At 35.9% G+C, this 21,856-nt stretch overlaps 1 protein-coding gene across 4 annotated transcripts in view; it reads right to left on the bottom strand.

Moving 5' to 3' along the window:
* The window catches only part of GRID2 (glutamate ionotropic receptor delta type subunit 2), a 1,500,723-nt gene that overhangs the window by 1,036,774 nt on the left and 442,093 nt on the right, over nucleotides 1-21,856 (bottom strand). Inside the window, exon 2 of one of the 4 annotated variants that reach the window (XM_074396449.1) lies at nucleotides 14,941-14,985. The exons of 2 other annotated variants lie outside the window; for them this stretch is intronic. The gene's annotated coding sequence lies outside the window, so the exon portion shown is untranslated. Of the gene's footprint in view, nucleotides 1-14,940 lie in introns of all 4 variants that reach the window. One more of the 4 variants, XM_074396450.1, reaches the window with a different exon arrangement.

Here is a 21,856-nt window from a genome sequence, read left to right as displayed (position 1 = left end):
AGGGCAAGTGTATCATTTCCAGCACCAAATCTCTTAAATCTTTCTTGATCTATACGAATAAAGATGTTCTTTAACTAGATAACCTTACTATAATACACACTGCTCTACTATTGAACATTAAGAATATATTCCTTCTATCTAACTGTATGTTTGTACCCATTAAACAACCTCTCTTCAGCATTGTACATCTTCTCTCCTCTGGTTTTCCTTAAAAGGAAACCTTGCCATTTATGTGGAACTGATCTTACCCTCAGCTTCAGCAGAGAAGTTGAAATGGCTTAAAATACCAGTGCATCTACTGCCTTGAAAGCAAAAAGTCATTTAGAAATAGTATGAATCATTCTATTATAAAGACACAAGCACACATATGTTTATTGTGTCACTGTTTACAGGAGCAAAGACTTGGAACCAACCCAAATGACCATCAAGGATAGACTGGATAAAGAAAATGTTGCACATATACCCCATGAAATACTACGCAGCCATAAAAAAGGATGAGTTCATGTCCTTTGCAGGCACATGGATAAAGCTGGAAACCATCATTCTCAGCAAACTGACACAAGAACAGAAAACCAAATACTGCATATTGTCACTCATAAGTGGGTATTGAACAATGAGAACACATGGACACAGGGAGGGGAACATCACATATCAGGTCCTGTTGAGGGGTGGGAGGTTAGGGGAGGGATATCAGGGGGTCAGAGATAAAGGAGTGATAGCATTAGGAGAAGAAGTACCTAATGTCGATGATGTGGTGATGCAGCAAACCACCATGGCACATGTATACCTACGTAACAAACCTGCGTGATCTGCACATGAACCGCAGAACTTAAAGTATCATTTAAAAAAAAAAAAAAAGAAGAAAAGAAATGGTACAAATCAATTGAGCACAGTGGCTGGTGGCTCATGTCTGTAATCCCAGTATGTGGGAACCCAAGGTGGGCAGATCACCTGAGGTCAGGAGTTGAAGACCAGCCTGGCCAACATGGCAAAACCCCTTCTCTACTAAACATACAAAAAATTAGCCAGGCATGGTGGCGTGTGCCTACCATCTCAGCTACTGAGGAGGCTGAGGCAGGGGAATCATTTGAACCCAGGAGACAGGGGTTGCAGAGTGCAGTGCGGAGATTGTGTCACTGCACTCTAGCCTGGATGACAGAATAAGACTCCATTTCAATGAATGAATGGTACAAATCAATTGAGACCAGAGAGAAAGTGAACCGCAGGATTTGTGTGGTGGCTACCAAATGAGATGTTCTCTACTCTTGGACAATATGCGGTGAAAGTATAAGTGCTAGAATGTTGCTTGGCTGCAGAATATTTGCTATCACATAAAAAGAGGGTAGAGTTGCTGCTGGTGGGACTGAGATCACCATGTCTATTTTCAAGATGAGGTCAACACCCTTGGAAAGTAGAGGGAAAATAGAGATGCCAGAGATGGTGGTGTCACTGGACCTCCATGTCAAACTGGAATCTAGTTTTATCTCTGGATTTTCTATTGCTAAGTCAACATATTCCTTGCTCGTTTTTCATTTATTTGTGTTATCCAGTTTGAGGGTTTTTTTTTTTTTTTTTTTTTACATTTCACAAACAAAATATCTTAGCTGTTATAGTTTCCCAATATATACCTTAAGTACTGAGATGGAAACCCTAGAAAAAAATGTATTCAGAAATCTAAGCAGGCTAGTAGTTGTCAAATGATTTAACTACTGGTATCAGGGTCCCATTCCTTGGGCTGAGCTGGACCAGAATGAATGAAACCAAGTAAATGGGTCAGGCAAAAACATAACATTGTCTTAGCCCTAGAAATAAACAGAGAAACAAGACTATCCATTACCAAAAAAAAAGAAAATAATGCATTCCTAGTAATTCTTAAGTCAGAAACACCTAGTGTAGGGAGATCATTAAGAAGAAATTACATCAGTAAAGTTTAGAAAAAAGCTATATCTCAGGAATCCATGTATGATCAAAGGAGAGGGGTATTATTTTATAACAGATAAGGGTCAAAGTAGCTGCATCTGAACACTTAACATGAAGCTCTTATCTGGAAGAATAGTTTAATAATAAATACTATTCAATGTTTGTTAGTAAATGCTTTTGATTTTAATAGCATTAGTGCAGGATTAAGCTGGCAGTTTTTTTTTTTTTGTTTTTTTTGTTTTTTTTTTTGTTTTTTTTTTTTTGCAGCAAAAGGAAAGATCAGGAAGTTTGTAATAGTCCCTTTTCTTATACAATATAAAAGAATACTACATTTAGAAAGTGTAATTGAAAAGGTAAAGATAGCTGGATGAGAAAGAGGATAATGGCAACAGCTACAGATAAGAGTTGTAGCATGATATCATTTCCCTATCCCTGACAACATGCACATTATATTTTCCTTAAGAACAGAAATGTTACCCTACCTTGAACATGGGAGAGTCCTAAGAAACACACACTGAATAATGCATATTGTCCTTTTACTTCTGAAACTTAAGGCAAATGACATACAGCTTTTAGGGGTATATATATTTTCTGGTATATTCAACATTCTTCAAATAAAAGCAATTTCTAAAAGAACCACAATTCATTCTGACAAAGCATTGAAGTGTATATAAAAAGTAGATATAAGAATTTTATTAAAGATCGGAACACACTCAAATCTATGCATCTTTTTGTACATACTTACAATAAAAGTAACCTGTTTTATTGTCTTGCCATTGTAAAATGGCAATAGATATCATTTAAGGTTATTTTAGCTCTAATTCTATGTTTGGATTTCTCTATAGTTAGACAACTTAAGCTTTTCATTAAAATCTAAATTAGGTGTGGCAATTCCTCAAGGACCTAGAAATAGAAATTCCATTCGGCCTAGAAAACCCATTACTGGATATATATCCAAAGGATTATAAATAGTTCTATTATAAAGACAAATACACATGTATGTTCATTGCAGCACTGTTTACAATAGCAAAGACCTGGAACCAATCCAAATGCCCATGAATGATAGACTGCACAAGGAAAATGTGGCACACATACACCATGGAATATAATGCAGCCATAAACACGGATGAGTTCATGCCCTTTGTAGGGACATGGATGAATCTAGAAACCATCATTCTCAGCAAACTGACACAAGAACAGAAAGTCAAACACTACATGTTCTCACTCATAGGAGGGTGTTGAATAATGAGAACACATGGACACAGGGAGGGGAGCATCACACACTGGGGTCTGTTGTGGGGGAACAAGAGGAGGGACTGTGGGGGCTGGGGAGGTTGGGGAGGGATAACATGGGGAGAAATGCCAGATATAGGTAATGGGGGGATGGAGGCAGCAAAAAACATTGCCACATAGGTGCCTATGCAACAATCCTGCGTGATCTGCACATGTACCCCAGAACCTAAAGTATAATAAAAATAACAACAAAAAAACTAAACTAATATTTATCCAACTTCTATATGATAAACTTTCAAGGATTTGGGTATGTTATTCCATTGATTCTTGGTATGTTTAGTAAATTCTTAAAGAAAAGGCAGTAAATTTTTCCAACATTGATGTCCTAGAAATAATGCATCTTCTTTACAAATAACTTATCATATTGGTGAAAGCTTCTGGGAAAAATGTGTGCATAGGATGGATTGGATGGGTTAAGGAAAATAGTTACCTTTCCATAGAGTGACATGTAATTTCAGGCCTTAGTAGTGTCCAAGAAAAGGATATCTTAAGGGAGTATAAATATAGATAGAACTCGGTGGAAAGAATAACTTGCTCAAAGTGACATAGCAAGTTAGTGACAGACTAGAAATACAGAAGTTAAAAAAAAAAAAAAAAAAAAAAAAAAACAACTCTTCAGAATCCCAGCATACATACCAGTGAAACATTCTGTAAGTATTCAAAGAGATTATATGAGGTAAGATGAATTGTAACTAATAAATAGAGATTAACAATCTCATAACTCCATTAACTTAGCATTGCAGATCAAACCTAAATGACCATGTTGCTTTCAGGTAAACATATTTTAATAACTGCTAAATTGATAACAGTTTAATATGTACCTTTTATAAAGCCTACACAATGTCAACTAAACCTCCCTACAAAGGGACCTCTAGATATTCTGACTTTAATATCGTTCTTGGCCACTAATCGTAGGTTAAAAGTACATGTAAATTTTCTTTCTAAAGCTTTGCATTTTAGACATAAAAACTGCCACAAAAATACATTTTAAAAGTTATATGCTGTGTGTAGTGTGACATAAATTCCCTAGATTTTAATTCATATACTTGAAGTAACTCATGATTTTATTCAGTCATGAGTTAATTTACAGCATACTACTTTATCAGGTAACACAGAGCAAAATGTGTGCAAGTTGATGACATTTTAGGAAGATATACAAAGACAGCACAAATATTTTGAAGTAAAGTGAAATCATTATAAGTTACTACCTAAACACTAGATCTACAGTATTTAAAAAGTGGCTGAATTGCAGACTTACTGCCTTTTATTCTCACATGTTTATGTAGGAAAGGACTAGTGAGAAAATGCAGTGCTTTGGGAAGCTCTGTTCAGCAGTCAAATCATGAAAACATGTGAGAAAGAATGAAACCCAACTCATTTTCAGCCAAATCCTATTAGTTCACAAATTTATATGCTGATCACGCTTCCTTCTTTTTCTTTCATATCATTTATTTTTGCTTTCCTTTTTACTTTATAGCATCAAATTTGCTACACGATCTTTTTATATTTAAATATATTATGAACTTCCACGCCCAATGTATCTACATTGAAACCAAAGAACAAAAATGAGACCTCAACACCACACACCAAATTATTGCTCTCATTAAACTAAGTATATGCTCAAATATATTGAAGAACTCAATAGCAAGTACCACTACTGAAAAAAATTAAACAAAATTTAAATACATAGTTGTTTCATAATAAGAATACAATGGACTCAAATTTAAAATTCTCGTCTTGTATTAAAATATCTCTTTAAAAGTCTTTAGACATTACCATAGCTGTCAGGAGCAGAACAGCTGTCCTGCTCCCTAGTATTTATTTAGTAAGTAACATCTTAAACAGTATAAACATAGACCTACCGTGTGTGTGTGTGTGTATGTGTGTGTGTGTGTGTGTGTGTGTGTGTGTATACAATAAGCCTAGGCAAAGAAGAGAGAATGGAAATAAAAATAGTACATTAGACACTAAATAGCTTTATAATTTATGATCAATTCGACAAAGGGAAATACTCTAAAAGAGCAAATTGTGTTTTTTAGAATATTCTCAATGTAAGTAATTTTTAAAGACATACCTTAAAAGCAGAAATAAGAAGTATTACTTTACTTTGTCATTTCTGATCTTAGAAATGTTTACCAGAACAATGATCATAAAAAATATATCTGTATTGTCAGTCGAGGAGATTTGGACACTACAAGTTACCACTCATGTTATGTTTGTTTTATTCTCCTCTATGGAGTTTATTAATCCCTCACTGTGACACTTCACAGAAAGGAACAAGAGGATTGAGTGCTAGAATCTCCTCATTTACTGCATAAATTTCTGTTGATCCTGCAGACCTCCAACTGTGATTCTGACATAAATTCACCCAAAAAGGTGGATTTCTCAATAGTGCTAAACTTGCGATCCCTTTGCTACAAAGCACTCTTCCCAGACAGAACATCAGAAATCTTAAAGAATTCATAATCCAGTTAGGGAGATGAAGCATAATTGTGTAAGAGATAATTATCAATTTACAAAACATTATACAGTAGAACATGAGTTGGTAAATACTTGCTTTGCATTCAGAAAAGATTTCATGGAACTTGAGCATTTGCCTTGGGCCTCAGGTAATAGGTTTTCAAAATGAGAAAAAAGAACTAAAGGATGAGAAACACTAGAAAAGTGCAAGGCACTTTCTAGGACAGTTAGCAGACAGATTAGCTGGGAAAGACTTAATGTGGGTAAGAAGTAGGGGAGGAGGTTGAAAAGAGTTGGAGCTAGGTTTATGATGGAGTTGTACATTTTCATGTACCAAGCCTCTGAGGATCTTAAAAGCATTTATTATCGCCTTTTCATCTTTTCTCCTTGTTCTTCTGCTTTCTCATGCATACTCTAAATACACAGGATAAACACGCACTATAAAATAATAGTGATAATCACATTTCCCTCTTTTATAACATAACAACTGTGATATTAGGTTGGGTTATGGAAAAAGAAAAACAAGAATGAGATAAGGAAAACAAAGAAAAAAATAAGTGAAGGACAATTTAAATAGAGAACTAAGGAGCATCATATCAAGTGGTAAAATAGAGTTAGGAAACCTGAATTCTCTGTTTTACAACATATATGTCAAATGTAAAAATTCAACTTCTATTTACAAATCTTGTGTCTGCATGCAATTTTGCTGAGATATTTTTAAAGAAAGGTTTAATTTCCCGTAACAAAGTGAACTAGCAAGAGAATAGCAGATGAAATGCAAGAAGCCCTCGAATCATCAGACATAATTCTCAAATAGGACCATACAAACTTATGGAAATGCATCCCTCTATTTGTACAACTTGAACACTAATTTGTTGCAGCCTGTTTTTTGAGAGAGGAAGATCCACTAACTTGATGAGCAGTTTCTTTAGTATTGAGCTATAGTATAAAGTGCCACCAAAATTTTACATAAAATGAAGTCAAAATAAATAAACATAAATAAAAAATATGTAGTGAAGTAAAATGATTTCTTGTTCTCATGTTACATAGCAGTGGGTGTCAACTCTTTCTAAATTTAATAAAATATATTTTCTAGTTATCATTATTCAAAGTCAGAGTTTCTACAAATCAGACATCAATATGATTGCTCATATACAACAGAAGTGAAAGAAAAATGCACAAAAATATATGATTTCCTATAATAACAGAAAAATGATTATTCTGTTTTTTAGATCATGATTATTATTATTGTTGAAACAGGGTCTCATTCTGTTGCCCAGGCTGCAGTGCAGTGGCAGGATCACAGCTCACTGCAGCCCTAAACTCCTGAACTGAAGCGATCCTCCTACAGGAGCTTCCCTAACTGCTGGGACTATAGCAAAACACTATCATATCAGGCTATTTTTTGTGTGTGTTTTTTGTAGGGATAGGGTTTCACCATGTTGCTCAGGCTGGTCCTGGACTCAAGCAATCCTTCTGCCTCAGCCTCCCAAATTGTTGGGATTACAGGTGTGAGTCACAACTCCTAGCCCTTATTTTTTTTTTTTTTTCATTTTTTTATTTTTTATTTTTTATTTTTTTAAATTGCATTTTAGGTTTTGGGGTACATGTGAAGAACATGCAAGATTGCTGCATAGGTACACACATGGCAGTGTGGTTTTCTGCCTTCCGTCCCCTTGCCTGTATCTGTCATTTCTCCCCATGCTGTCTCTTCCCACCTCCCCACCCCCCCGTCCCTCCCCCATTTCCCAACGGACCCCAGTGTGTAGTGCTCCCCTCCCTGTGTCCATGTGTTCTCATTGTTCAACACCCGCCTATGAGTGAGAATATGCAGTGTTTGATTTTCTGCTCTTGTGTCAGTTTGCTGAGAATGATGGTTTCCAGGTTCATCCATGTCCCTACAAAGGACGTGAACTCATCGTTTTTGATGGCTGTGTAATATTCCATGGTGTATATGTACCACATTTTCCCTATCCAGTCTATCATCGTTGGGCATTTGGGTTGGTTCCAGGTCTTTGCTATTGTAAACAGTGCTGCTATGAACATTCGTGTGCACGTGTCCTTATAGTAGAATGATTTATAATTCTTTGGGTATATACCTAGTAATGGGATTGCTGGGTCAAATGGGATTTCTATTTTTAGGTCCTTGAGGAATTGCCACACTGTCTTCCACAATGGTTGAATTAATTTACATTCCCGCCAACAGTGTAAAAGTGTTCCTATTTCTCCACATCCTCTCCAGTATCTGTTGTTTCCCGATTTTTTAATGATCGCCATTCTAACAGGTGTGAGATGGTATCTCAATGTGGTTTTGATTTGCATTTCTCTAATGACCAGTGATGATGAGCATTTTTTCATGTGTTTGTTGGCCTCCTGTATATCTTCTTTTGTAAAGTATCTGTTCATATCCTTCGCCCATTTTTGAATGGGCTTGTTTGTTTTTTTCTTGTAGATCTGTTTTAGTTCTTTGTAGATTCTGGATATGGTACTGGTACCAAAACAGAGATATAGACCAATGGAACAGAACAGAGGCCTCAAAGGAAATACAACATACCCACAACCATCTGATCTTCGACAAACCTGACAAAAACAAGCAATGGGGAAAGGACTCCCTGTTTAATAAACGGTGCGAGGAAACTGGCTAGCCATGTGCAGAAAGCAGAAACAGGATCCCTTCCTGACAACTTACACCAAAATTAACTCCAGATGGATTAAAGACTTAAACATCAGACCTAACACCATAAAAACCCTATAAGAAAATCTAGGCAAAACCATTCAGGACATAGGCGTAGGCAAGGACTTCGTGACCAAAATGCCAAAAGCAATGGCAACAAAAGCCAAAATAGACAAATGGGACCTAATCAAACTCCACAGCTTCTGCACGGCAAAAGAAACAGTCAGTAGAGTGAATCGGCAACCAACAGAATGGGAAAAAATTTTTGCAGTCTACCCATCTGACAAGCCCTTATTTTTTAGATTATTAAATACATATAAAACTAATCTATAATGGAATAATTATCAGTAAAGAGCTAGCAGAATAAAAGATAAAACAGGATCTCACTACACATAGGCCTTTGCTCTGTGGCACAACGTGGGTCTTAATTCTCTCTTTCTTTCCTTGTTTTTATTTATTTCCTGCAGAGAAGTTCCTGATGCTTGTAGTACTATTGCATAACATTTTCCTAATGAAAAAAAGGTCTTTGTGAGGATGAAAGTTCCTCAGGTGGCTGAGTATTCAAAGTTATATTCAGAAACAAAGATGAGCCCTCTTTCTGTTTGAAGTATTTGTCTTGTGTAGAAGTCAAAGGTTATTCACAGTTCAGTAAAGGCCAAAAATCAAACACAATGGACTTTCTACTGTACACAGACAGAGATGTATGCAGGACCAAAATGCTCACCCTTGAACTAAAAGAACAGCATTTCTGTCCTCCAAGAAACTTCCACAAGAATCAAAGAAAAATGCATAGAGATTAAGAGGATGTATCAAGGGAAAAAGGAAAATTCCTGAAAATGTAACATAGAAATGTAGAAGAAAAACCCTGGGGTAGGCTAGAGGGGTGGAGATGACAGGAGAAGCAGGGCAGAAGGGAAAACAGAGGAAGAAGAAAAAATAAAACTTTAAATATATTCCAGAGAAATAAACATTTTATAGAATATAATGTTTTAATGGGTTTCAATAGACTGAATAATAACAAAACATCATAAATGCTTTCAGTTACTAGGAGAGTTTTCAATTAATTTAAAAATTCTCTTACAGAAATTGCACTAACTTTCTGCTGACATTAACAAAGAAGTCCCTATAAAAAAAAATACTGCCAGCTTTTCAATGTTTTGGAAAGATATTTTTACACCAAATATTTTAGACAATTCTCCTATAACAGAGTAAAATACATTATATTTTTTAAAAAGAATGACATTTCTTAAATTACTTTAATAATATATTATAAAATACTCTACAGTGACATCAATGAAATACTATCTGTACACACAAACATTCCGAGCCAGGGTTGATATTGGTTTTTATCTGAAAAATAGCATTTTTCTCATTTAATGGATAAAATGACTTATAAAAATATAAGGCCTGGTAGTGGATAAAATGGCAGAAAAAATAAGTTACTAAACACACCAATTCTGAATTAAATCTTCCTATTCTGTGCTTATAATGTCTCTTTAAACACAAATAAACCAAGTAACTCAAAACTCAAAACCTTCTATTCTAAGGGGAAATGAGATTTCCAAAGTTTTTGTTTGAAAGGATTTGAATGGACAGATAAGAGTTGAAGTGCGTGTAAGGCTGGAGTCGGGGGATGTAGACAGCTGAGCAAAGGCTTGCAGGCATGAAAGTAGGTGAAATCCGACATGAGAAGCAGTGATTATAGAGGGATAAAATAAAAATATGAATCTGGGAATACAAATTGGAATAGATTGAGGAAGGCTTTAAATGATGTGGTAAATATAGATTTAATTTGGATGGCATGTAGGATTTCATATACAAGTAAGAATTTCACAAAAAGTATGAAAATTTAGTATGAAAATTATATGACCCACTAATGATTTAGGAAAATTGATCTAAAATAGGGAACTATAAGGAATTGATTACTGTAGTTTAAGGGGACTAGATTTATGGAAGTCGTAACTACAATTTAGAATGACCATTATTACTACTTTCATCTGAATCTTGAATGGTGCAATGTGACTGACAGTGTTCCTTGTGCCGTATAAATATTAGTTCATTAAATCCACGCAACAATCTATGAGACATGTATAATCACTTTCCCCATTTTACAGTAAAAGGAACAGAGGCACAGAAAATTTATGGGACTTGGAATACTTGAGATATAATTTGAACTTAGGTATCTTAGCCAGAATCTGTATATTTAACTCCTATATAAGACTGAAAATTTGCAGATGACATATGAAAATAATTACAGGCCAGACGAGGTGACTAGTGCCTGTAATTCCAGTATTTTGGGAGGCTGAGATGAGTGAATCACCTGAGGTCAGGAGTTCAAGACCAGCCTGGCCAACATGGTGAAATCCCTTCTCTACTAAAAAAACTACAAGAATGAGCTGGGCATAGTGGAAAGTGCCTCTAATCGTAGCTACTCAGGAGGCTGAGGCATGAGAATAACTTGAACCCAGGAGACAGAGGTAGCAGTGAGCTGAACTGGGATCGCCCCATTGCACTCTAGCCAGGGTGACAGAGCAAGACTCTCTCTCAAAATATGTGTGTGTGTGTGTGTGTGTGTGTGTGTGTGTGTGTGTGTGTAGATATGGTACCATTATGAGTAATAAAATTTAGTAGAAAATAAAGAGATATCTGAGATTAATTATAAGACTCAACTTGAAATTGGAAACTCAAGAGTAAAAGCCAGTTTACAGTGATTGGAGGGAAAAGGAATTTCATTTTTATATGGATCGAGTTGTATTCAATTATTTAAGTGGCATAATACCTCTCTGTTTTGAAGCTTTGATTTAGAGATTCAGACATTTCAGTGATGTGACAGCCGGAAATTGAAAAGTATGTGCTTGAAGATATGGAGATGAATATTGACATGTACGAAGAAACAAAGATTAGCACACATGTTGACCCCTAGAGAAAAAGGCAGAAAGGCTTGGCTTTGTAATTAAATTTCTATTTTTTCATCTTCAGTCCTTGTTATACACAGTAAAATTTCCTTTCCTTGAGTTTCACACAGTTGGCTAATGTCTTTTCTAGAAACCTCTTTTTATTTGAGCTGACCTTACTAGGTATCCGTCCATTGCCTTTAAATGGGCATTGACTAAAACATGATCCAAAGCAGAGAAAAGAAAATCTGAAAGGAAGGAAAGGTCTTTTATTAAAATACTATAGAAACTGAGTTCAAAGAAGATTGATTTGATGTATTATTCTATATTGAAACTTCCTTCAACTTTTAAAAGAATATTAGGATAGTAATATCCTTCTATAATGAGATTATGGATTCCCTTTCAAGATCAGAAAAAAATATTAAGGAAGGTAATTTTTATGCTTAATTGGATCGATTATTCTTATACTGGAAATACCAGTTTCAGCATACTTATTAAGTTTGAAATATTTATAAATACAGTACCGGTGAAGAAGACTTAGTAATGCCATAATGTTACATGAGAAAAAGAATCAGAAACACTTTTTCCTTTCTTCTTCTTCTAACTTTATTTTTCTCTTTTGAAATTATTTTATTTTCAATGTTACTGTGCCTACTATTAAATTATTTCTTCTTTTTGTTGACCTAGAGTAGGGTAAAAGGAAATCATGGTAACTGAAATTCAGGGATTTTATAAGAATCTCATATATTTGCTCTTCCCCCAAAACACTTCACTGAAATAACAGAATGGACTGGTTTGAGAAACAAACAACCATTTATGTATTTTTTCCACTTTCAAATATTATAGGTGTTAATGAATGGTAAAACTTTTCAAAGATAGTCAAGTAAAAATGATTTAAACAAGGGATCTGTAAAATGCCCAAACTAGAAAAAAATTTTTTTCACACGTTTAAAATGTGTTTAAAGATATCACTGTTGCTGATGTACAACTCAAATTAATTGTGTATAATTTTATTTGTCAAAAGGCTAAACATGAAAAACTTTTTAATAAAAAGTCTGATGCAATTTGAAGAATCCTTAGAATAATTTGTTAATTAAGTTAAATTATTTAAATGATACAAAAGTGGTGAGCTAGTATTTCCATTACACTCTGTGATGATCTAAGGTTGTCACATTCTAAGGTAACTTGACTTCTCAAGGCCAATGGAGATAAAAAATTTGGAAATGTACTATGACCAAGATAATAAAATGATACTGACTATAAATATTCTAGAGAGAGATAACTAGAAAGGAGTGGGTATTTGCTACTCTTTTGTTCTGCAGATATGTTTTCCGTTTTTTTCTTCAAAATATAATCTTCTGTTTATCAATAAGTGATCTTGAATTATTAAAGAAAGTCATGCTGTGTGTTATGACTCATGCCTGTAATCTCAGTACTTTGGGAGGACAGTGTGAAAGAACTGCTCAAAGCCAGGGGTTCTAGACCAACCTAGGCAACATAGAGATGTTTAAAAAATTAAAATAGGGATATTAAAAGTTAATTTTTAAGAAATTAGCTGACATGGTGATACATGCCTTTAGTCTCAGCTACTGAGAGGCTGGGGTAGAAGAATCACTTAAGCCTAGGAGTTCAATGCTACAGTGAGCTAGGATCATGCTACTGCACTCCAGCATGGGCAATAGGGTGAGATCCTTTCTCAAAAATGAAAAATAAGAAGGGAGAATCTCAGCCAAGATGGCCAATAGGAACAGCTCCGGAGCGCAGTTTCCAGTGAGAGTGACTCAGAAGGCGAGTGACTGCTACATTTCCAACCCAAGTACCAGATTCATCTCAGTGGGACTGGTTGGAGAGTGGGTATAGCCCAAGGAGGGCAAACTGAGGCAGGGTGGGGTGCTGCCTCACCTGAAAAGGACAAAGGGCCAGAGGACCTCCCCCTAACCCAAGGGAGGCCATCGAGGACTCTCCCAGATACTCTGGCACTCTGGCTCAGATATTGTACTTTTCTCATGGTCTTTGCAGCCCACGGACCAGAAGATTCCCACCGATGCCAACAACTCTAGTGCTGTGGGTTTCCAGCATAAAACTGGGTGGCCCTTTTAGCTGATGCCTGAAATGCCTGCCAGACAGAACCACCCATTCCCCTGACAAAAAGGAGGCAGAAGGCAGGGAGCCAATTGATCTGGCTCAGCAGATCCCAGCCCACAAAGACCAGCAAACTGAAACCTACTGGTTTGAGATTTGCGCAGCCAGCACAGCAGTTTGAGCTGGACCTGGGGCAGTCGAACTCGGTGGGGGAAGGGGCATCTGCCATTACCGAGGCAGTGATAACCTTCACTTTGTAAACAAAATAGCAACAAAGCTTACATAGCAGATTGGCAGAGCCCATAGCAGCTCAGCAAAGCCTCTGCAGGCAGACTGTGACTATACTCCCTCCTTTCTGGGCAAGGCATCTCTGATAAAAAGGCAGCAGATCATTAGGAACTTATAAATAAAGCCCCACCTTTCCAGGACAGAGCACCTAGGAAAAGGGTGGTTGTGAGTTCCACTGCAGCAGACTTAAATGTCCCTGCCCAGCATCTCTAAAAGGAGAAATGGAGCCCCCAGCACATCACTTGAGCTCTGATAAGGGACCGACTGCCTCATCAAGTGGCTCCATAACCCCTGTTTATCCAAAGAGGCACCTCATAAAGGAGAGCTCAGGCTGACATCTGGTGGGTACTCTTCTGGGATGAAGCTACCAGAGGAAGGAACAGGCAGCAATCCTTGCTGTTCTGCAGCCCCCGCAGGTAATTCCCAGGCAAGCAGGTTCTGGAGTGGACCTCCAGCAGTACTGCAGCAGAGGGGCCTGACTGTTAGAAAGAAAACTAACAAACAGAAAGAAATAACTTCAACATCAACAGAAAGGACATCCACTCAGAGACCCCATCCGTAAGTTACCATCTTCAAAGACCAAAGGTAGATAAATCCATGAAGATGGGAAGAAACCAGTGCAAAAACACTGAAATCACCAAAATGCAGAATGCCCTTCTTCCTCCAAGGGATCACAACTCACCAGAAAGGAAACAAAACTGAAAAGAGAATGAGTTTGATGAACTGACAGAAGCAGGATTCAGAAGGTGTGTAAAAACAAAATTCTCTGAGCTAAAGGAGCATATTCTAACCCAATGCAAAGAAACTAAGAACCTTGAAAAAAGGTTAAAAAAATGCTAACTAGAATAACCAGCTTAGAGAAGAACATAAACAACTTGATGGAGCTGAAAAAAACAGCACAAGAACTTTGCGAATCATACACAAGTTTCAATAGCCAAACTGACCAAACAGAAGAAAGAATTTCAGAGATTAATAATCAACTCAATAAAATAAAATGAGAAAGTAAGATTAAAGAAATTGAAAACAAATGAACAAAACCTCCAAGAAATATGGGATTATGTGAAAACACCTAATCTACGTTTGACTGGTGTACCTGAATGTGACAGGGAGAATGAATCAAAGCTGGAAAATACTCCTCAAGATATTATGTAGGAGAACTTTCCCAATCTACCAAGGCAGGCCAACATTCAAATCCAGGAAATACAGAGACCACCACAAAGATATTCCTCAAGAAGAGCAATCCCAAGGCACATAATCGTCAGATTCACCAGGGTTGAAATGAAGGAAAAAATGCTAAGGGAAGTCAGAGAGAAAGGTTGGATTACTCACAAAGAGAAGCCCATCAGACTCACAGCAGATCTCTCAGCAGAAACCCTACAAGTCAGAAGAAAGTGGGGGTCAATATTCAGCATCCTTACAGAAAAGAACTTTCAACCCAGAATTTCATATCCAGCCAAATTAAGCTTCATAAGTGAAGGAGAAATAAAATCCTTTACAGACAAGCAATTGCTGAGAGATTTTGTCATCACTAGGCCTGTCTTACAAGAGCTCCTGAAGGAAGCACTAAACACAGAAAGGAAAAACCAGTACCAGCCACTGTAAAAATGTACCAAATGGTAAAGAGCATTGACACAGTAAAGAAACTGTATCAACTAACAGGCAAAACAACCAGCTAGTATCAAAATGGCAAGATCAAATTCACACATAACAATATTAACCTTAAATGTAAATGAGCTAAATACCCCAATAAAAAGACACTGACTGGCAATTTGGATAAAGAGTCAAGACCCATCAGTGTCTGTATTCAAGAGACACACCTCACGTGAAAAGACACACACATAGACTCAAAATAAAGGGATGGAGGAAGATTTACCAAGCAAATGGAGAGCAAACAAAACAAAACAAAACAAAAAACGGGTTACAGTTTTAGTCTCTGATAAAACAGACTTTAAGCCAACAAAGATCAAAAGAGACAAAGAAGGGTATTACATATTGGTAAAAGGATCAATGCAACAAGAAGAGTTAAATATTCTAAATATCTATGCACTCAACACAGGAGTACTCATATACATAAACCAAGTTCTTAATTACCTATAAAGGGTAATTTATAATTTATTGTGTGAATCTAAACTCTCACACAATAATGGTGGGAGACTTTGACATTCCACTGTCAATATTAAAGAGATCAACAAGACAGAAAATTAACAAGAATATCCATGACTTGAACTCAGATCTGGACCAAGCAGACCTAACAGACATCTACAGAACGCTCTACCCCAAATCCACAGAATATACATTCTTCTCAGCATCACATTACACTTACTCTAAAATTAACCACACAATTGGAAGTAAATCACTCCTCAGCAAAAACAAAAGAAAAAAACTCATAACAACCAGTCTCTCAGACCACAGTGCAATCAAATTAGAAGTCAGGATTAAGAAACTCACTCAAAACCACACAACTACATGGAAACTGAACAACCTGCTCCTAAATTACTACTGGCTAAATAACGAAATAAAGACAGAAATAAAGATGTTCTTCAGAACCAATGAGAAGGATGACACAATGTACCAGAATCTCTGAGAGACATTTAAAGCTGTGTCTAGAGGGAAATTTATAGCACTAAATGTCCACATGAGAACTAGTGAAAGATCTAAAATTGACACCCTAAAATCAGAATTAAAAGAACTAGAGGAGCAAGATCAAACAAATTCAAGAGGTAGCAGAAGACAGGAAATAACTAAGATCAGAGCAGAACTGAAGGAGATAGAGACATAAAATATCCCTCAAAAAATCAATGATTCTAGGAGCTGTTTTTTTTTTTTTTTTTAGATCAACAAAATCGATAGGCTGCTAGCAAGACTAATAGGGAAAAAAAATAAAAATAAAAATAAAAAAGAAAAGAGAGAAGAATTGAACAGATAAAAGGGATATTACCACAGATTCCACAGAAATACAAACTACCATCAGAGATTACTGCAAACACCTCTATGCACATAAACTAGTAAATCTAGAAGAAATGAATAAATTCCTGGATACTTACACCCTCCCAAGACTAAACCAGAAAGAAGTTGATTCCCTGAATAGAACAATAACAAAGTCTGAAGTTGAGGCAGCAGTTAATAGTCTATCAACCAAAAAAAGTCCAGGACCAGACAGGTTCACAGCCAAATTCTAACAGATGTACAAAAAGGAGGAGCTGGTACTATTATTTCTGAAACGATTCCAAACAGTACATAAAGAGGGAATCCTCCCTAACTCATTTTATGAGACCAACATCATCCTGACACCAAAACCTGATAGAGACACAACTAAAAAAGAAAATTTCAGGCCAATATACATGATGAACATTGATGTGAAAATCTTCAATAAAATACTGGCAAAGGGAATCCAACAGCACATCAGAAATCTTATCCATCATGATCAAGTCAGCTTCATCCCTGGGATGCAAGGCTGGTTCAACATACACAAATCTATAAATGTAATCCATCACATAAACAGAACCAGTGACAAAAATCACATGATTATCTCAATAGATACAGAAATGGCCTAAAACAAAATTCAACAGCCCTTTATGCTAAAAACTCTCAATAAACTAGGTATTGATGGAATGTATCTCAAAATAATGCAAGTTATTTACGGCATACCCATAGCCAACATCACACTGAATGGGCAAAAACTGGAAACATTCTTTTTGAAAACTAGCACTAGATGAGTGTGCCCTCTTTCACCACTCCTATTCAACATAGTATTGGAATTTCTGGCCAGGGCAATCAGGCAAGAAAAAGAAATAAAAGATATACAATTAGGAAAAGAAGAAGTCAAATTGTATCTATTTGCAGAGGACATAATTGATTATTTAGAAGACCCCATCATTTCAGCCCCAAATCTCCTTAGCTGATTAGAAACTTCAGCAAATGTCTGGATACAAAATCAATGTACAGAAATCACAAGCATTCCTTTACACCAATAGCAGACAGAGAGCCAAATCATGAGCAAACTCCCATTCACAATTGCTACAAAGAGAATAAAATACCTAGGAATATAACTAACAAAGGATGCAAAAGACCTCTTTAAGAAGAACTGAAAACCACTACTCAAGGAAAGAAGAGAGGATGAAAACAGATGGAAAACATTCCATGCTCCTGATTAGGAAGAATCAATATTGTGAAAATGGCCATATTGCCCAAAGTAATTTATAGATTCAATGCTATCCCCATCAAGCAACCATTGACCTTCACAGAACTGGAGAAAAAAAACAAAAAACAAAAAAGAAAAAACAAACAAACAAACAAAAAAAACACCTTAAGCTTCATATGGAACCAAAAATGAGCCCACATAGCCAAGATAATCCTAAGCAAAAAGAACAAAATGGGAGGCATCAGGCTACCTGACTTCAAACTATACTACAAGGCTACAGTAATTAAAACAGCATGTTACTGGTATCAAAACAGAGATGCAGACCAACGGAATAAAATAGAGGCCTCAGAAGTAATGCCACACATCTAAAACCATCTGATCTTTGACAAACCTGACAAAAACAAGCAATAGGGAAAGAATTCCCTGTTCAATAAATGATGTTGGGAAAACTGGCTAGTCATGTGCAGAAAGCTGAAACTGGACCCCTTCCTTACACTTTATACAAAAATTAATTCCAGATAGTTTAAAGATTTAAACATAAGACCTAACACCATAAAAAACCCTAGAAGAAAACCTAGGCAATACCATTCAGGTCACGAGCATAGGCAAGGACTTCATGACTAAAACACCAAAAGCAATGGTAACAAAAACCAAAATAGACAAATGGGATCTAATTAAACTTAAGAGCTTCTACACAGCAAAAGAAACAATCACTATAGTGAACCAGAAACCAACAGAATGGGAAAAAATTTTTGCAAGCTGCCCATCTGACAAAGGGCTAATATCCAGAATCCACAAAGAACTTAAACAAACTTACAAGGAAAAAACAAACAACCCCATCAAAAAGTGGTGAAGAATATGAACAGACACTTTTCAAAAAAAAAGACATTGACAAGGACAACAAACATATGAAAAAATGCTCATCAGTGGTGATTAGAGAAATGTAAATCAAAACCACATTGAGATACCATCTCACACCAGTTAGAATGGTGCCCATTAAAAATCTGGAGACAACAGATGCTGGAGATGATGTGGAGAAATAGGAACAATTTTACACTGTTGGTAGGAGTGTAAATTCATTCAACCATTGTGGAAGACAGTGTGGTAATTCCTTTAGTATCCAGAAATAAAAGTACTATTTGACCCAGCAATCCGATTACTGGGTATATACCCAAAGTTTATAAATCATCCTATTATAAAGACACATGCACAGATATGTTCATTGTGGCACTGTTGACAATAGCAAATACTTGGAACCAACCTAAATGTCCGTCAGTGATAGACTGGATAAAGAAAATGTGGCACATATACACCCTGGAATACTGTGCAGTCATAAAACAGGATGAGCTCATATCCTTTCAGGGACACAGATTATACTCGAAACCATCATTCTCAGCAAACTGACACAAAAACAGAAAATCAAACACTGCATGTTCTCAAAGTGGGTATTGAACAATGAGAACTCATGGACACAGGGAGGGGAACATCACATACTGTGGCCTGTTGGGGTGTGGGGGGTTTAGGGGAGGGATAGCAGTGTGTGGGGGGATTAGGAAGGGATAACATTAGGAGAAATACCTAATATTGGTGACAGGGGATGGATGCAGTAAACCACCATTGCATGTGTATACCTATGTAACAATCCTGCACAATCTCCACATGTACTCCAGAACTTAAAGTAAAAAAAAAGAAAAAAAAAGAATCAGAGGGTTATGTCAATCAGCTATACTTTTTATAAGCAAAATAATTCTGTTCAAGTGAACAAACATCGAAGTTTTAAAACATTAATTTTTTATTTTTTTTCCAAAATTAAAGTATTATTTAGAAAATATATTCAGACTACATTCATTTTTATGTGAAATACACATTTATTACCTAGCCAACACATAAGAGATGAGATATTAAAACAAATGGAAGATCTGCAACAATTAAGGAAATAGCCTACATTCTTGTGATTTCCGAATATCTGAGACTTTTTCTGAGACTAATAAAGAAAGAGATAATTTTTTTTTGGCCAAAAATGTCCAGAAAACTTCTCTCAAACGATGTCATCAGAGTAAAACTGAAAGAATAAGAGAAACATCATGGAAATTAGAGAGGGAAAAAATTACCAGGAAACCGACAGTTGTGGCTGATATTTTGGAGGTAATACACTGAAAGAGAAGAACTTCCTACATCCCAGCACTGTGTAAATTTCCATAGTATTAGTTTAGGAACAAAAGCACAAGAAATCTTCATATGCATTAAATGAAGATAAGTATTCAATTCTCTGAATTTTGTATAAAGAACATACTAAGAATACTCTACTCTGTTAAAGATCTAATAGATCTTTAAGAGGTCTCTGTTTATTCTGTAAAATTTACCATATGTAATTCAACATTTGTCATTTTCCTCTAATAGATTTCTATTATTGCAATGACTGCAATTAAATATGGAACAGAGGAAGACTGGTAAATAGAAGGTCATATAAACCATAGTATTCTGTTAGATGTAGCTTAGCCACCAGTGAATAAGGACTTGTGAAGGAGAACTGAATGGTAATACTTAACTATATAAAGTCACAGAATTATACTTAAATAGTTAGTTGTTGTTCACTGTATAAATGAGATATTCTTAGTAGTTTATTTTGGTATTAAGATCTAAGGTTAAGAACCACTTTAAAAAAAAAATGAAATAGGCAGACCCTTGCTGCTGACAAAGTTACACACATATAATCATAAGATTCCTGCCTTTTATGATTTTATTGAGGTGTACTTTAAAAATATTACTAGTTATTCACTTCAATATGCCTGATCATACTGAGTCGCTTTACCTAAGACATTGAATTATTTGAGTCTTGAGGCCTTTTAAAATGAGGATTTGTAGAAAAAAAATTACTTTTTTTCCCCACTTTATGATTCTATAGGATAATCTGTATATGCCAATATTCACATGGAACCTGCATTTATCATGATGGAAGAGCTAGAGATCTTGAATGTTTGCTTTCAGCCAACTAAAATACATAATTCTTAGTCTAGTACAAAAATGTTTTTAATTAAAAATATGAGTATATGAGTATCTCAATTAAATATAATATGCTGCGTCTGTCTGGAATGTTCTCTCCACACATCCTTTCCTTCCCTCCAAGCAACCATCTCTCAGCACACACCTTGTTTTGCTAAGGCATATTAGAATTCCTTCTGAGCATTCCTGTCTGCAGTGGTCTCTTTATTCTATAAAATTTACCATACATAATTCAATACTTGTCATTTTACTCTCTAAGAGGTGGTCCACTTAGGACTGTTAGGAGAAAAATATTGAAATGTTTAGGGCCTATAAACTGGGGCGATGTTTAAGTTAACAGCAAATTATAATTATATTTCCAGGATTTGTTGTCTAAGATGGAAAGAAGAGTAAGTAGTTAGTATCCCTAATGGATAAAAGCCTATTTATGTGTTTGTTGCTAGAGAGACATGTTGTTGTATTTGGTAATGGCATATTTTTGTATTTCCTTAGGATATTTAATAGGTTAAAAGAATAAATTGGTGAGAATTCATGAGTCTATCCTTTTGGGAATTGCTGTTCTTTAACTTTTTTAGAACTGTACAATTTTCCTACTGCTACCATGCTACAACAAATTTTAGAATGTTAGCAGCTTAAAACAATACAAATTTATTATGCTATTATCTCAGGTCAGAATTGCAAAATCATTTTATGGTGCTAAAATCAAGGCATTTTCAAGGTTGCATTACTTCTGAAAGTTCTCGGATCAAATTTGTTCCTTGTCTCTTCCAACTTTTAAATGCTTCTTCTGTCATCTATAGGCCTCTTTCACCTTCAGTATCAACAGTCAAACCACTCCAGCATCTTCTTCCATTGTTATACTTCCTTCTATGATTCTGACAACCTCGCCTTTCTATTTTCCTTACAAAGATCCCTGTGATTACAATAAGCCCTCTCAGATAATCTGGGATAATCTCTCCATTTTGATATCCATAATTTGATTATATTTGCTAAATTGTTTTGCCATGTAAGTTAACATATTTTTGGGTTTCGGAGATTGGAAAGAGGGTATCCTTGGGGAAGGAGGATTCTGTCTACCATGTGAACCTTCCTTCAGTCACT

This window comes from Saimiri boliviensis, chromosome 3 (assembly GCF_048565385.1).
Source record: "Saimiri boliviensis isolate mSaiBol1 chromosome 3, mSaiBol1.pri, whole genome shotgun sequence".
Taxonomy (NCBI): domain Eukaryota; kingdom Metazoa; phylum Chordata; class Mammalia; order Primates; family Cebidae; genus Saimiri; species Saimiri boliviensis.
This window is presented reverse-complemented; position numbering and strand designations above follow the sequence as displayed.